General features: G+C 36.9%; 1 protein-coding gene across 1 annotated transcript in view; it reads left to right on the top strand.

The window, feature by feature from the left end:
• The window catches only part of LOC137248445 (uncharacterized), an 81,914-nt gene that overhangs the window by 58,410 nt on the left and 4,878 nt on the right, over window positions 1-18,626 (top strand). The gene's annotated exons all lie outside the window — the stretch shown is intronic.

The following is an 18,626-nucleotide window of genomic DNA, read 5'->3' on the forward strand; positions in this document are numbered from 1 at the left end:
CACCCCCTTTAACACATAACCACGCCCACTTTTTATATATAACACATTTTGGAAAACACAACACACCTGATTATTTAGTAAATAATGCACCTAGACTGTTGAAATTTGACGTTTGGACTGATTTTGAAACTCTCGATAAAAATTTAGAAACATTTTTTAAAATGGGCACCGCCCACTTGTGATAAAGTAAATTTTACAAATATAATTAATCATAAATCAAAAATCGTTAAACCTATCGTAACAAAATGCAGCAGAGAGGTTGCCGTTACATAAGGAATGCTTTGAAGAAAAATTAACGAAATTGGTTAAGGACCACGCCCCCTTTTATATAAAATATTATTAAAAGGGTCGTGGACGAATAAAATAAGCTATATCTTTGCAGAAACAGAGCTTTATATCAATGGTATTTCATTTCCAAAGTGCATTTATAACAATAAATAGGAAAAACTTAAAATTTAAAAAAATGGGCGTGGCACTGCCCCTTTTATGACTAAGCAATTTTCTATGTTTCAGGATCCATAACTCGAAGAAAAATTAACGGATCGTAATAAAATTTGGTACACAAATTTTCTCTATAGCAGGAAATATTTCTGCAAAAAGTGGACGAGATCGGTTAAAGGACACGCCCACTTTTATATAAAATATTTTTAAAAGGGTCGTAGACGAAAATAATAAGCTATAGCTTAGCGAAAAAAAAGCTTTGTATCATTAAATTGGAAAATACTAAAATTTTTGAAAATGGGTGTGGCACCGCCCCTTTCATGACTAAGCAATTTTCTATGTTTCGGCAGCTATAACTCGAAGAAAAATTAACGGATCGTAATAAAATTTGGTACACAAATTTTCCCTATAGCAGGAAATATTTCTAGAAAAAATGGACGAGATCGGTTACAGACCGCGCCCACTTTTATATAAAATATTTTTAAAAGGGTCGTGGGCGAATAAAATAAGCTATAACTTAGCAAAAAATAGTTTTGAATCAATGATATTTCACTTATCAAGTTCTATTGTAAGAGGAAATGGGGAGACATTTTTTTAAACGGGCGGTGCCACGTGTTATGTAGAAAAGTAATTTATCTGAAATGAAATGTACAATTGAAGCTCGGGCTGGGTATATAATGTTCGGTTACACCCGAACTTAGACATATTTACTTGTTCAAACTATATTTAATATTTTTTGCAGAATTTCTTTACCGAAAGTGTAACAGCTCATAGGAAGCGAGAATAATAATGAGAAACGAAAATCTGATGGATTGCATGCTTTTAGGTGCACTTCATATAATTTCAGATATGTTTGGAAATCTATTCATGTTACGTTGTGCATGAACAAAGACCTGGGTCAAAGTTTTCACTTTTTTCTAGATTCAAATTCCATCGAAAAGGAACCCAAAATGATTTTAAATATTCGCCTAAAACGATACAGCATGAGGTCAGAGGTTATTAATATATTCCGACTGTCAGTGTAGCAGCCCGAAGTTATACTGAAATGTATTGCGTCCTACCAGCGCATATTTATGAGACATTCTCCAGAATTGTACTAAAATTTATAGGCTGCTGAAAGTATGTGAAAAAAATTTAGAGGAGTGCTCACACGCATAGGGAGAGACATATGTAATCATTCCTGCATTGCAAAACAACCCTAATTTGTATAGACCTTTTAGAGCCGCGTAGTCCATGTTTTATCGAGTTTATTAGCCACTTGTGATTGGCAAGAACCTTTGGCATTTTCGTACTTACAATGTGCTGGTAGCAGCAAACCTTCTAATCTAAACACAATTGTGATAACAGGAAAGCTCTCTATCTTTATTGCTTAAATCTCGTGTTTCCGTTCTATCATATTAACAAACCACACTCAGGTAGACTACGGCTACGAAAAATCAAATCTTTTCAAAAAGGAAATACCAAACACTAAATGGAAATTCGTTACATACCTTAAGGCACGCACGAAAAATCATTTATGTATCAAAAAGCAAATGTTTTTTTTTTTTTCGCCTTGTGCAGCAGACATTTACAATCGCTTTTTATATGTGAAATGAATAGAAAACGGAACAAACGTAGCAAAACAAAACAATAATTTCCAATTTATTGAAAGAAAATGAGAGTACGTGGCTGGTTGAATACAAAAAAATTGGACGTGGGTGAAGCAATAAAATTCGAGGCGATAAAATTCCTAGAATAAAAATGTTTGAATGCGTGACTTAAAGCTGTTTACACCAAAAGTCGTAAGATTTTGCGTAAGTCTTGTCAAATGCAGAAGTGAAATTAAGAAAACGAAAGAATATTAAGCTCAAACATTTCATTTTCGGTAGTGGGAATGGGAGGGCGCTTGAGAGTGAAGGATGTGAGCTTTAAAGGAGTTTTGATAATCGCTGCCATCGATATCCTTGAATACTGAGCGACGTCGAACGCCTTGAATACATGAAGACGAAATACTTAGGGATTTCTGTTACAGAAATTCTCAAATTCTAACTATTTGAAATTAACAGTTGAAGGCTTACAGTTTCACAACTAAAGTTAGAAGTTATTTCTGCAGCACAAAATCTGGAATACATCTTTAGAATGAACTTCCAAACATAATTTTACGATCTCACAGCTCATAACTTATATTAACGGCTCAAAAGTTAACCAAACTCTTGCTCTCTTGGCAGTGACTCACCATTTGTGACCTTGAACTTTTATGTGGCATTTTCACAGGAAATATTTCTATCCTAAAGGCTGCATTGGTACTTTGGTTAAGCGGATCGTCAAGTAGAACCTGAAAACCATTTTAACTGCGAAGCTTCATTACCTATTCGTATTTCAGTTTATTAACCGCTTACATACAGTTAGCGTACTCCTGCGCTGCTTTCTTAAAACTCAATGCCTCAGTGGAAATAAATGTCTTAGTTGCTTTTGCCTGACCAAGCTCGCTGGTTCTTGAGGCATATTAAGTTGGTATTCAAGTAAGAGTTTCAGTGGCACAAATTTTTCAACGTTATATATAGTGCCGACATCGTTCGAGATCGTGAATCTCCTTTTAGCATAAAAGGTCTACAAGGAAATAGGCATATATGCCTTGTGATCTGAGTTCACCAACCATCAAAACTCATCATTTTTCGCTGGCTTCAGTAAGTACCACTTCATTGGAGCTACTTAGATACATATTGCTACAAACACTATGGACACATTCACTCTATGTGAGGTCTCTATTGACCGGCCAGTTCAACCTAAGCACTTAGAGCTATAAGGTTTTTAAAACAACTAGCCTCTTTTATAGGCCAATATGGATATGCGGCTTGCTTGAACTACTAATTCGTTCGCTATTATATTGACTCAGTCTTAAGGAGTTATACTATCCAATCTGTTTTTAATGGTTTCATGCTACTATTTAGGTAGCCCAGTGACGCTGCTTCTCTTCAGTCTAAAGCGACATTTTTTAAACACGGACTAGTTGACCAGCATTTAATGTTAGTTTTAGTTTATTATTATTATTATTATTATTTTATTTATTACGGCCAAAAAAGCCTAATTCATTGTATAGTACAATTTACAAAATTCATAATTGTTTCTTAAAACTAATTCATTAAAAAGAAATGAGTAAATTCATTGTTTAACTAGTATTAAATATTTAAATTTTTACAATACAGAAATAGTTTTTCTTTAAACTTAACAACGTTTTCACAGTCTTTTACCTCTGCTGGTAGTTCATTATACATTTTATAGCCCACGTATTCTAAGGTCTTTTTTTCGAACTCGGTTCTTACTTTGGGCAGTCTTAAATTTCTGCTACTCCTAGTTCCATAGTTATGGATCTCATGATTGTACTGTATCCTATCACTCAGATAATTTGGTAACATTCCCTGTGTTATGTAATGTATAAACTTCAAAGAGTAATAACAGATTAATTGTTTAATACTAAGCCAATTTAACATAGGAAGCATAATACTTTTTGATGTTCTATAAGAGCATTTTAGTACCAAACGCATTGCTTTGTTTTGCTGTATTTGGAGCTTATTAATTAACGTATCATTTGTTACTAGCCGTATTGATGGGCAGTAAATAAAATGTGGTTCTACAATTGATCTATATACTAATATTTTGTGATGTTGGCTAATATGCTTACATGTTCGATACATAAATCCTATTTTCTGTGCAATTTTCTTCTCTAAATGATTCATGTGTTCTGTGAAACTTAGTTTCTCATCAATTATTACACCTAGGTACTTCATTTGACCTACTCTTTCAATTGCATTGGTTTTTATTTTCAGACTAGACTGGATTAAGTTATTATGGTTCTTGTTAAATATCATATACTTAGTTTTATCAATATTAAATTTTAGCTTTCTACTGCATAGCCACTTAAATAAATTATTTAAGTCTTCTTGTATTTTCATGACAGCGCAATCTACATTTTTGTCACTAATGCTAACTAATGCATCATCCGCAAAAAGACTTATTTTACAATTTCTCAAGCAAGTTTTTATATTATTGATGTAAATTATAAACAATATCGGAGCAAGTACTGAGCCTTGTGGCAGCCCAATGTTAACATCAACAACCAATGAAACTGTGTCTCCAATTACCGTCCTCTGCTTTCTGTTACTCAGGTAACTACGAAACCATTCCAAAGCTTTTCCCTTGATCCCAATTTTATCCATTAACTTCAGCAATTCAATTCGATCGATTGTTTCAAACGCCCTCTTTAAGTCTAAGAAGCAAGATACTACTACCTTTTTATAGAAAGTTTACAGAATTAACAAAGTTTTAACTCAAATCGTTTCTTTTCAAGGTGCTATAGTAGTCGGCTGTAAAGTATTTGGCTACAGTCGTGCAACACCAATCTCAATCGTACGTTTTTTTTTGTTGCCATCTATGGTAGGCATAAAGGGCTTGGTTCTATGTATATTACGGTGGGTCGATTTGTATGGACGAAAGTTAACCGATATCGCGCCATCGCTTTATCGATAGGATTTGGGCTCTGGAAAAAAAGTTCCACTACGCGTACCCAAAAAAATTATTTTCGACCCTGCGAAATTTCATTTTTTTTTTTTACTTTTTTCGACTTTAATTTTTAAGGTTTTTTTCATGACCTACTAAAAAAATTTCAAAACATATATTTTTTTTCAAAAAATTGTTATCGACAACGTTTTTAGCGGACATTTTTGGGTCGGACAGGGTATACAAGAAAAATTTTACAATCAAATGAACATTTTTTTAGTAGGTCATGAAAAACCCCTTAAAAATGAAAGTCGAAAAAAAGTCAAAAAAAATTAAATTTCGCAGGATCGAAAATATTTTTTTTTGGTATGCGTAGTGGAACTTTTTTTTCGTGAGCCCAAATCCTATCGAAAAATCGATGGCGCGATATCGGTTAATAAATCGACCCAGTCTAATGTATATAAAGATAGTTCCATTGCTTAAACGAGACTGCAGCTGCAAGGCTTATTCTTTCGCCATTCGTTTCGCTGTGTTTTACTTAACAAACACCGCTTTCTGTATGGCTTTCCTCGGGTGAGCAGGGTAATTTTAGAGCCAAATCTGTCGTCTTAAACAGATTTAGGGTAAAGAGATAGCCCTTGGTTAAAGATTTTAATGCGTAAAGTATAAAATAATTTGTGCAAGGGTCGCTTGTGGGCGCCTGATACACCATCGTTGAGCTTTTGGTCACAGATCATAGTCTATAAAGATATATCCATCTGAAGTAATTGATCCGTAGATACATCCCTTGATTAAAAGTTTAAGCTCAATATATTTTAAAGGCTACTTAAGTATTTCTTACATAAGTAACGTACGTTCTACTAGTTTGTCTTGTTGCATTTCCCGTTCCGTAGCCTTAACTGAAGAGGTTTTTTAATGTTTAAATATACTTTTCAGGCGAGCTAAGCTGCAATATTAACAACTATGTCCCTAGACCTTTCAATTTTTTCTCCTTACATTGCTTGGCAGGGACAAAGTCTTCGTCCGGCACGCAAAAATTCAGCCATTTTAACTAGGTGAGCAGAAGCAGTCCCTCAGCCATATCTACAAGGAGTCGGCAAAGTCATATGCCGATAATTGCCAACAAACCCTGTTCTCAAAGTTAAATACACCAAAAGTGTAAAGGAAAGCAGCTTCCCAGGAAGACGCGCGTGACTCTGACATAATCATGGCAACCACATCTTCAAATTACAATGTGGAACCAATCCGGCTAACTCTTTTGCTCAGTCTATATGGGAAAGTATCGATGAGCAAAAGATACCGGAACCCTTTATGTCTACAATCTCGATAGTTCTGGCTAGATAACTAAGCTATTTGAGTATACACGTGGCTGAGACTGATCAGATTTTCTATGCGTCTACCACGCCAGCCTTAGATTCAATATACACATATATATGACTTCTAGGCAATGTCGCTTTCTTTGTCCTACGCGACTTCTTTTTCTTTTTGGTTCTATGTTGAATGAGGATTTAAAAGTTAGCCAATAAATCTCTTTGAGTATTATATCCAAGGTCAGATACATGAGGATGGTCGAGTGAATACTTCATCTGGGATATGATTTTTCCACCGCTGTCCACTAGAATATCGGCCGACGACGGCTGGTGCTGCGGAGAATTCTTTGATCAGCTCTAAGTTACGTTGTTAATCTACCCTCTCCCTGGCTACTTTAGTCAAAGGCAGATTAACGATAATACTCTATCGAGACCTTCCCTCTTCTTCCTTCGAAGTGCATCAAAAATTTTTCAAAAATACTTCCTCCAAAGGAGTTTAATGACAGTAATACCCAGCTGCACGAGGCCTTCTTCTACAATATATGAACTATATTTTCGTCATGAACAGACACCAAGCCCCAAAAAGGCTCTATTGTTCGATATGACCTAAGAAATTGTTTCAAAATCGATAATAGTTAATAAGTACGCGCCTACAAACTTTTGTTGCAAGAATTCTATGCTTCTATCAATTTCCAAAATCAATGTAACAAAATATGCTTTCAACCATTTTAAGTGCCAGCGGTTGTTCTGACAAAAATATTCACACATCTGGTCGTGTTTATTTACGTCTAACATATTTCCATTTATGTTTCGACGTGATTAACATATATTTTTTTTTGGAAAGAAATCATCTGTGTAAATTTCCATGTACTTAATAAATAAATAAATGTAAGGCGCGATAACCTCCGAAGAGATCTAAGGCCGAGCTTCTCTTCCAATTTGCGTCGTGCTCCTCTTGATTTTCCCTACAAATTGGCCGGACGGACCTACATGTTTATGCCGACTCCGAACGGCATCTGCAAGACAGATGAGTTTTCACTGAGAGCTTTTCATGGCAGAAAGACACCCGGAGCGCTTACCAAACACTGCCGAGGGGGACCCCGCTTAGAAAAATTGTCTTCTAATTGAAAAACCTTATTTCTAAAATTTTGGTGTTGCTTTGCCCGGGGTGCGAACCCAGGGCATACGGTGTGATTGGCGGAGCACGCTACCATCACACCACGGTGGCCGCCATGTACTTAATATCATAACAAACTAACATAACATTCCACATCCAGCATGTGGTTTTCAATAACACACACAATCCAAAACACAAATCAAATCAATATCGTTAAAAGGATGAATAAGTAATTCATACTCCATATGAACAATGTAAGATTATGCGATTGTATACAAACAACGTAGTAAAAGAAAGCTGAGTATTATTGTATGCGATCCATGTTCTCGAAATGAGACGCAAAGCATAAATAGCTAAATCTATGTTTATACAAGTAGCCCTGTTGGCAATTTAACAAAAAAAAAAAAACAAAAAAAAGAGTGTACCAAAAGCTTACCTGCGAATTCGACACGATCCACAGAGCTTATAGCTCTATATAGAAGTCTGAAATATATTAAAAACATAAGCTTAAGAGTATAAACTTAATATGAGTACTTAATATTAAAGAAATTTTGAGAATTTCTTATGAGTCAAATATGACTCATTAATTAAATTTTATATTTTCCTTGGCGCTGCCAGGCCGATCCGAGCACTTGATAGACAGAAACATACGAGTGGCTACTATGAGCCACAAAACATCTTTTCCCAATAGGTGTATTAAACTCTTATTAATATGACCAGCATTACTTATGAATGCAAAATTTAACAAGTAAGGAAGGTTAAGTTCGGGTGTAACCGAACATTACATACTCAGTTGAGAGCTATGGTGACAACATAAGGGAAAATAACCATGTAGGAAAATGAACCGAGGGACACCCTGGAATGTGTTTGTATGACATGTGTATCAAATGAAAGGCATTAAAGAGTATTTTATGAGGGAGTGGGCCATAGTTTTATAGGTGGACGCCATTTAGGGATATAGCCATAAAGGTGGATCAGGGTTGATTCTAGAATGCGTTTGTACGATATGGGTATCAAATTAAAGGTATTAATGAGGGTTTTAAAAGGGAGTGTGATTGTTGTATAGGTGGTCGCCTTTTCGAGATATCGCCATAAAGGTGGACCAGGGGTGACTCTAGAATGCGTTTGTACGCTATGGGTATCAAATGAAAGATGTTAATGAGTATTTTAAAAGGGAGTGGGCCTTAGTTCTATAGGTGGATGCCTTTTCGAGATATCGCCATAAAGGTGGACCAGGGGTGACCCTAGAATTTGTTTGTTCAATATGGGTATCAAAAGAAAGGTGTTAATAAGTATTTTAAAAGGGAGTATCAAATGAAAGGCATTAAAGAGTATTTTATGAGGGAGTGGGCCATAGTTTTATAGGTGGACGCCATTTAGAGATATAGCCATAAAGGTGGATCAGGGTTGACTCTAGAATGCGTTTGTACGATATGGGTATCAAATTAAAGGTTTTAATGAGTATTTTAAAAGGGAGTAATCCTTAGTTCCATAGGTGGACGCCGTTTCGAGATATCGCCATAAAGGTGGACCAGGGGTGACCCTAGAATTTGTTTGTACAATATGGGCATCAAACGAAAGGTGTTAATGAGTATTTTAAAAGGGAGTGGGCCTTAGTTCTATTGGTGGACGCCGTTTCGAAATATCGCCATAAAGGTGGACCAGGGGTGACCCTAGAATGTGTTTGTACGATATGGGTATCAAATTAAAGGTATTAATGAGGGTTTTAAAAGGAAGTGGTGGTTATTGTATAGGTGGTCGAATTTTCGAAATATCGCCTTAAGGTGGACCAGGGGTGACTCTAGAATTTGTTTGTACAATATGGGTATCAAAAGAAAGGTGTTAATGAGTATTTTAAAAGGGAGTAATCCTTAGTTCCATAGGTGGACGCCGTTTCGAGATATCGCCATAAAGGTGGGCCAGGGGTGACTCTAGAATTCGTTTGTGCAATATGGGTATCAAACGAAAGGAGTTAATGAGTATTTTAGAAGGGAGTGGGCCTTAGTTCTATAGGTGGACGCCTTTTCGAGGTATCGCAATAAAGGTGGACCAGGGGTGACTCTAGACTTTGTTAGTACGATATGGGTATCAAATGAAAGGTGTTAATGAGTATTTTTAAAAGGGAGTGGGCCTTCGTTCTATAGGTGTTCGGCTTTTCGAGATATCGCCATAAAGGTGGACTAGGGGTGACTTTAGAATATGTTTGTACGATATGGGTATCAAATGAAAGGTGTTAATGAGTAGTAACAGAAGTAACGTTCCTGCCAAATATCATCATGATATCTTCAACGACTGCCAAATTACAGCTTGCAAAACTTCCAAATTACCTTCTTTTAAAAGTGGGCGGTGCCACGCCCATTGTCCAAAATTTAACTAATTTTCTATTCTGCGTCATAAGCTCAACTCGTCTACCAAGTTTAGTCGCTTTATCTCTCTTTTGTAATGAATTATCGCAATTTTTCGGTTTTTCGAAATTTTCGATATCGAAAAAGTGGGCGTGGTTATAGTCCGATATCGTTTATTTTAAATAGCGATCTGAGATGAGTTCTCAGGAACCTACATACCAAATTTCATCGAGATACCTCAAAATTTACTCAAGTTATCGTGTTAACGGACGGGCGGACGGACGGACGGACTTGGCTCAATAAAATTTTTTTTCGATCCTGATTATTTTGATATATGGAAGTCTATATATATCTCGATTCCTTTATATATATAGAACCAACCGTTATCCAATCAAACTTAATATACTCTGTGAGCTCTGCTCAACTGAGTATAAAAATATCATCCAATTCCTTTTCGTACCTTACGAATCAGAAGTAACACCAAAAAGAGATCAATATGACTTCTGAATATGAAAAATGTTTAGGCTCAGAAAACGTACTTTAAATTTAATAACTTAATAAATGTTGTTGATGTTGTTGTTGTTGCTGCTGTAGCGTTAAAAAAAAACTCTCCTACGATCGTAGGGAGTATTAGCGATGTTGGTGGCCCTTTGCCGGATATAGATGCGGTACGTTTCGGTAACAAGCACTAAGCAATTAAGGTACTAGCCCGACCATCACGGGAATGATTTAAAATTACCAAATTACCACCTTTTAGGCCATACCCCACCCACCCTTCTAATTATATGAGAAACTTAGGGTCGCCAAAGCCTCGCCTGCTAAATATGTATATGATACATTCATATGTTTAACAGGATTCGCCTCGCGCAGGTGAGATTGAGAATTGGGTTGAGGAAGCTGTGAATTGCGCTTATCAACCCCTTGAATCCTTTACTAAAGAAATAGAAGACTTTAATGAATGAGATATACAAGACCATCTGAGTCAAATATGAGCCATTCAAATTTTAGTTCAAATTGTTCTTGGAACTTTTGATTAATCCACATATTTGCCTTTAAAAATAAAAAAACTTTAAAATTCCCTGTGACACCAATATTTAAATAACAGAATATCCGCGGCCGATGAGAGTATCAAGTACTTAAAAACTTCAGAAAACCAGCCAATACGACACCTTAGTAGGAAATAAAAACCAATCTCACACCTTTAAGAGAGCCAAATTAAGTAATATGTATTAGTATTTGAATTAGCCACAAAATTGTTGAATTATATAGATAAGTGTGCGAAATATATAAAAACATGATCTTTAGAACTAACGAATCATATGTGTCTTTAAAGTATATGGGTCGGTCTTAAGATGAAATAAATCTGGAAAGCTAAATAAGTACAACCCTCGAAATGTGTAACAGATATTAATTCCAGAAATACTTTTTGACTTAAGCTATAAAACATACGATAGGGTCTGAATCAAATATGAGCCATTAGTACTAGTGAGCTTGTGAACTACGTGCTTATAAACTACATGCGAGTCATAAATGCATAGGGCACCGTCTTTAGAAGTTATGAAACGCGATCCAACATCTAAATTTAAGCTACAGAAGTTCCGGGGATAAAAAGAGTCGTATGCCCCTATTTCCGTTTACAACTCAACTTAGTTGGGTTGCAATTAAAACAACTCAACTTTACGACAACTCAACTCCTGTTTGGTATTACGAATTACAACTTATTTCAGTTGAAGTTGAATTGAGTTGCCAACTTCAGAAAGTGATGATTTGACAGATAAATGAACAGCTGATCAATTTGTGGAGGAGGAGCATTTACAAAATAAAAGCAAAACGGACATTATATGAAAATCTATTTTATAATGGCGAAAATGTTGGTGATTGACATGTCGCGAATACGGAAAACATTCGCATGATCATTCCAATCCCTTGGAACTACCAAGCACCAAGTAAGAAAGTGTTTAAATGACAAATGATGAGCTTCTCATGAAGTTATTTTGTATATTTGAAAGGAAGCATTTTGCTCATTACTAAAGAAAATTAAGGACCATTTCTGCATACGCGTTCGTATTTTAAAATTATGCACCACACTCCGATACCTTGCTGACGGCAGCTATCAAATATGCTGTGGAAATGATTTTGGTGTTGGGCTGGTTTTAAATATTATTGAGGAGCATATTTGTGCGAAGTGGATTTAAACCGAAATAGCAACAATTGTATTTTACTCTAAAACAGGATTCCCAGGAGTAGTGATTAGTATCAATGGGACTCACGCTCGCATAATTTCACCTATTTTGGCTGCATCCGAACTAAGGTTTAACTACCGGCTTTAAATTTTTTGCTTTTCTTTGGTCACGTTTTGTGAGCCCGTGCACCATCTAACAAAGGTGGTATCAAAAAACGCGTTTCGATCTCTGTTTTTAGGATTCGAAAGCGGAAATTAGAAATTTTATTTCTGTCGAAAAATATTTACAAAAACCCACAAAATGGCCCGAGAGGGTCCGATCCACAGTATTTTTTCACAGAACATCTGTCTGCATTGGCGGCCTTTGGCCGCGATTTGTAAAAATAACCCTGGGTGGGTCCAACGCCTTTCTGCATTAGTGTGTACAAAAAATCTGGCAAAATACAACAACCACATGAAAATTTGAACCGAAATGATATAACAGAAATTAAATTTTAAATTTTTGTTTTCGGTTTCTTGAATCGGAGGTCGAAACGTGTCTTTTCATACCAATTTTTAAAAATTTTGTTAAAAATTAGGTGGTGAACCGTCGTGTAAAACGTTACATTTTTTCAAAACAACTGCAAAATTGTATGAGACAACTGCTAGTAATCAGTTGTAAGATTTGACGTCTTTGACAACTACACTAACACAAGGTTGTAAACGGTAATGCCACAAAGAGTTGTTAGACTAGACAACTCAATCGATATTTTATTTGACAGGTTGAGTTGTAATCTGTAATACTGAAACCCTCTGCTAACGTTCGAATCGCTAAACTGTTGAATAAATCACTGTAATATTCTCTACTGCAAAATGGACAACTTTTGGAGTAGCACAATTATACTTCGCAACTAAAAGCGTGTTTTGATCAAACTGATTAGTCATGTCTCAGATTGCGCTGCTTTTTTTTTTCCTCGTTCACCCATTTGTCCTACGGCCTAGTAATTTCGCGACTTCATGCTTGGTTACCAGCCATATACATGTATATTTGTAGTTTGTAGACATATGCGTGTGTATATGTGAGTACTACTTCGGCTGATGATTACATGCGTTTGTGAGTATCTTTTTTTTTTTTTTTTTTTGTGAGTATCTCTCCCTTACCTTGTATGTATGTGTATAAATGATGATTGATTTGTTTAGAGTGGGTGGCACCTTGCTTATTGTTGTTGTGCCTTTATTTACTTAGTATCACCTTAGAGATGCTAGTAGCACTTAGTGATGTTAATGTTCGCCACAATATTTTTTTTAATAATTTTGTATAAAGGATATAAAAAATATTTGACGCAACGCTTAAGGACGAGTTCTACGTGATTTCACAATTTTTTGATACGGATAAATGTAAGAATCTGAGCTTAAGGAGCATATTTCGGTCGTAAAAGCGTAAGGCACGACATACATCCGAAGAGAATTTTGGCCTATCTGAATCCTATGTGAATAACGAACTGGAAGTCTGCTTGCTTCCAGGATCGATATAAGCTCTAAATATAGTTTATGGAAAAAATATGAGCAACTGCTGAAATATAAACCTTTTCATGAATCACATGCATTTATATGGAATTGATCTACTACATAAAGCCGCTTCTTCGTGAACATCCAAAAACAGTTTCAATTAGATTAGACTGGTAACATAGAAATTGTTTCCTTTGGGAATTTAAGTAAGTGTCATTATGAAACATTACTACTTTACGCGCTCCGCAAAGTATCAAATATGATTCATCTTAAAGGTAATATGATGTGAAAAGAAAGTTATATTTTTTAGAATAATTATCTTGGGCGACAAAATTCTTTTATTTCTAACACTTATGTATATGACCCTAAAAATATATATGACTCAGGAAGAAATATGACTCTGAATGGGATATAATTTTCATGAATGAAAATATTACTTTCTCAATTTAGATATTCAATAATGACGGGTGGGACATTTTGACTCGACTTTGACTCAAACTTTAAGTAATTTTCTTTCACTAGTAACTATAGAAGTTTTGAAGTTTCATCACTTAAAAGCGAGTAGTTACTCACTCGATCCTAAGCTTGTGTTTAATGGTTGGACTATGAATCAAAACTGAGTTATTTGATTTGCGAGTTATTGTAGTGAGCGGTGAAATTCCGGCAAGATATATACCAATTAGATTCACGTATATGAACTTGCCTTTTTATTAACATACAATTTATATGGTTTTTGTATTGTAGAACATTTATTGAAATATTCGGTATTTCGCAAAAACAAAAATCAACAAAAAACCAAAATAAAAAAATTACATTACACTGTGTGAAGCAAAATTGAAATATGTAATCGTAGTGTTTGTTGATTCAATTTTTGTATGCCGTATCGAGTTTCTTTCTTTGCCACTTCCACTATTAGGGGTGTCCATTAAATTATACGGTAAATCGAAAGTCAAAATATTTGAACATTTCTTTCTAATGATTTTAAAAATTAAGAAAAATTCATTTAAATAGGGTAATCCCTATAATTTCTCCCTTTGTAGCCCAATCTTTGTAAATAATGCTTCATTGTAAAGCGTAAGGACATTAAATTAAGCACTGAATAGGCAACTGAAGAGTCAAATGGTCTCTTGCCGAACAAAGTTCACTTTCTATAAGTCCCTCATCATACCTTTCCCGATGGTATTTAAGACGGATATGGTCTTGTTTACTAAAGGGTATAAGCTTCCGAATCGGGTAAGGCCTAATGTAGGAGGGGCGACTCAATAGGAAAAACGTTGTCCAAAATATTTATGAATCATTTTGGACAATAGGTTGTCGCTCAACGTGGAAGAGAGAATTAATAAGAATGTCTCGGTGGTACTTTATGTACTCTGGAGTCCTTGTGTGTTGGACTGCCATACCAAAAAAATCTGCCTCAAAAAGTAGAGGGGGTCTGCAGGCTAGCAATGTTTAGCATAACGGCAGGCTTGAAAGCAATCCATTCTGGACATTCTACCTGTAAACCTGCAGCAATTGAGGCAATAATCTCGCATAGCAAAATATCTAAAAGTTCCTGAGAGTGTGGACAGTTCCCGGAAGGAATCGACACAGGGAGAAGTATACATCTACATATATTGGGCCCATGGATATATGAGAATGGATGGAAAAGAAAAAAACGGACGAGCTATCTAAAAGGTTTGCGTCCCCCAAAGTTAACACCTTAGACGTTTAGGAGAGATGAAGTTATATCAAGCCATTTGCCCAGCATTACAAGTCAGCAATTCAAAGCTCCCGTTGGGGATACAATGACTTACAAGTGTTAACAAATATTCATACAACCAATTGCAGGCTCAAGAGTCACATGCACTGGAAATGTTATCCATGTGGCTCTACCGTTTCAATGATATGGCGGATAAGACTGCTGAGCGCATTGTGCGATGCTATCCCCCGGAGAATAGCAAGACATCTTCGCTTACTCTAGGCAGAGCAATTAGCATAACACTGACTTTTTCCAAAGCAAATGCTTGAATTTTTAAGGGTTTCAAGACAGGACGAGTATTTTGAAGAGAAAGACACGCTATAGGGGCGCACTGCAGTCTGATTTGGAGAAATTTTCTATCCTCACAAGCATACCAACATATAATTTCAGAATACTTCGTTCGCGTAAGGGCGCGAAGGAGTCGCTCGTATTTTGCGGAGACCGGGACTTTAGTACTATACAAACTTTTTTGGAGCACCCTAATATCACAATACATCACCGCAGCATTTATACATTCGCTGGTCGTCATTTTGTAATTCAAATTCAGTAAAACTGCTGTTTCAGGCGAATTTGGTGGTGGGGGTCTTTTTGTGTGTTTGGTCGCTTTCCCCCTCGACGTGCAATTTTTTCGTTTATCCTGACGTATTGTTATTAAGACGACTTTTTACGACATTTTATTTTCATGTTTCGCTGCATGTTAGGGCGTTATTTTGTGGTTTTTATTATCCCTCCTCCTTTTTTCGCCTTTCGCTAACATATTTTTTGGTCCTTGTTTCTTTTTCATGCTTAGATTTTTTTCTATTTTGATTTTACAAGCCACCACTCATCATGAAATTTCCGTTGAATTCATTTCATTTGTTCACCCTGACGTTCTTTAACGAGAGGTCATGTAAACTGCTTGGCCTCGAGTGAGTAGGCTAGTCAACTAAGGGTCTGAACATCGATCAGCTCACACGTACCATTTTAGAAATATGAAAACAGGAAGGATTAGTTCTCCTCCCTTCCTCAGTAATGCCATAGTCACACTGAATGCTATGAACTGTCTGATCTGGGTAAAGCTCATACAGCTCATAACTATACCTCCTTCGACCCATTCCTGTTCCAAAGGACTTTTCTCGTGAAACACTCCCAAAAGCGTCTCTCATTTTTTCGACGCCGTCCACGATTCCGAGCTATAAATCAGGACAGGTATGATGAGCTACTTGTAGAGCGTGATATTTGTCTATTGAGTCCAAAGTAGCACTTGATCGCAAGAGTTATTCGCGTCTACCAAGACACGAATGTGCCGTTTTTTCTTGGACAACAGCATGTACTCGTTTTGTCCCTTTTTACCGCAAGATCCACTTCTTTCCCTCTTTATCCAATCCAGGGAAGGCATAACTGACGGCGCGTTTATTAAAATCAATAATATCAATATTAGCAGCACCCGACATCAATTGTTTAGTTCTGCTGCTAGAATTATCTTCTCCAGTATTAAGTTAAAGAAAATGGTATGTTTTCCAATGTATCGGAGAGGTCCTTGCCAATCCTTCACAAAGTTGGGAGAGGCAGATAGAGGAAGACTTGACTCCCAATTGGCTTCAGCTATCGTGAAACAGGGATGATGATGATCAAATGACTGCATTGACCAAAATTCCCTGAAACAAAGACGAGGCATCTGCGTAGTTGAACGTGAAAGCAACTCTGCTCTCCTCGGAACCAAACTACCGGTTCTGCAAACTATGTGAACAAACATTAATTGAATTTAAATGCGAAACATCTTATTCAGGTAGACGTTGGGCCTAAACGAGGGTGCTATCAACAAATCTGAACAGAAGTATTTAGGTTTGTGATAACTAAAAATAATAAAAAAAAAAGTGATCTCCCTTATCTCGTTCACTTCTCTGCGCTCACTATCAACCTATTTACTACGTTGGGGCAAAGATTGCTATAAGATATTGTTCATATTGTTCGCATTACATCACTTCGCAAAAATCTTGGTCTTTACCTTTGATAAATTCTTTCTAACGGTTAGTGAACTCATGGAATCGGCACTTTGGGACTATAGGCGGGTCAAAATAAGAGCTAAGGTGAAAAATAAAAGCCATATGTCTTGGCATAATACTTGAATCCAAAGTAAGCCGGTAAAGTTATGTTGAAGAAAGATGTGCATCTCCGGAAGAGTTAAGTGCCATCCTTTCCTTAGTGTATCTACATTTCTTAGCCCAGTGTTTGTTACCAAAGGGGACCTTTAACTGAGAGAATCCAACTAGTGAATATAAGGCCACTTCAGACTCACTATGATATTTATGGGCTTCGCATAACATACATACCGTAGCCTTAGAGGGAGGTTCGTGAGGAAAGCCTAGAAGTCGAAGCTTGAAGTTAGTCTTGCCCCGCTTCGACTGGATTACATTCCATGTCATTGAAAGAGCAAGTAGGATTCTACAGGACAGCCTGCCAGCGCGATTTATAAATAAATGTAAGGTGCGATATCCTTCGAAGAGATTTTGGGCCGAACTGCTCTTCCAATTCACGTCGTGTTTCTTTGAAGTTTTTCCCACAAATTGACGGGACGGGACCTACTTGTTTAAAGCCGACTCCGAACAGCATGAATTTTCACTGAGAGCTCTTCATGACAGAAATACACTCGGAGTGCTTTCCAAACACTGCCGAGGGGCGACCCCGCTTAGAAAAATTGTTTACTAATTGAAAAACTTGGTTCTAAAATGTTGACGTTGCTTTTCCCGGGGAGTGAAACGAGGATCATCCGTGTGGTAGGCGGAACAATTGTCCACCTCACTCACCTACCCATGGCGAGTTCCCAGTTCTTTGGCAGACGAGGCTCTGGCGACACTAAGGTCCACTTGGAACTAGGCGGTGGGGGCGGCATAGTTTAGAAGGTTCAACGTGGTCATACTAAATCGTTCCCGAGATGTTAACTAATGGTGCTTGTTACCAGAACGTGCCGTCTCTATATCCAGCAAAGGACCATCAACGTCGAAACACTCCCCAAAACTTTTGGGGACCACAGACAGGGTGATTAACGAGGCCTAGCTTTGTTCCTAAAGTTTTACGTCATTTTCGAGCTGTCATGGAGGGCACATAGACGTAACTCACAGTCTAGGAGTTAACACGCTTTAAGGCCAGAGCCGTATTAATGTGCCACCGACCTTAATCCTATCGCCAGTGGCCTCGCGTTGACTAATAGGCTGTGTGACTAATAGACTGTCAATGTGCGTAGACAATTATAGATTCACGAACAGCAGGAGTGCTCCCCAGCCTTTGTTGTCGAGTTACACTAAGCGTTAATCGGTAACACTTCTCCAAAAATATCCCATCCCCTTACAGGTCTTGTTATTTGCTCAACTTCTGCTGAATAGGTTCAAGTAGTTAGAGGAGTATCAGTCTACTCCTCCATCATCGAGATCATTTTGATATGTACTTTACCAGCCGGTCGTGCATTTCTATATTCACTTCAAAGTTCAAAACAATGGCCAATGAGCTCAATGGCTAGATAACTGCCACAAATATCTCTGCAGTTCTTTCC

The sequence above is a fragment of the Eurosta solidaginis genome, chromosome 4 (assembly GCF_040869045.1).
Source record: "Eurosta solidaginis isolate ZX-2024a chromosome 4, ASM4086904v1, whole genome shotgun sequence".
NCBI lineage: Eukaryota > Metazoa > Arthropoda > Insecta > Diptera > Tephritidae > Eurosta > Eurosta solidaginis.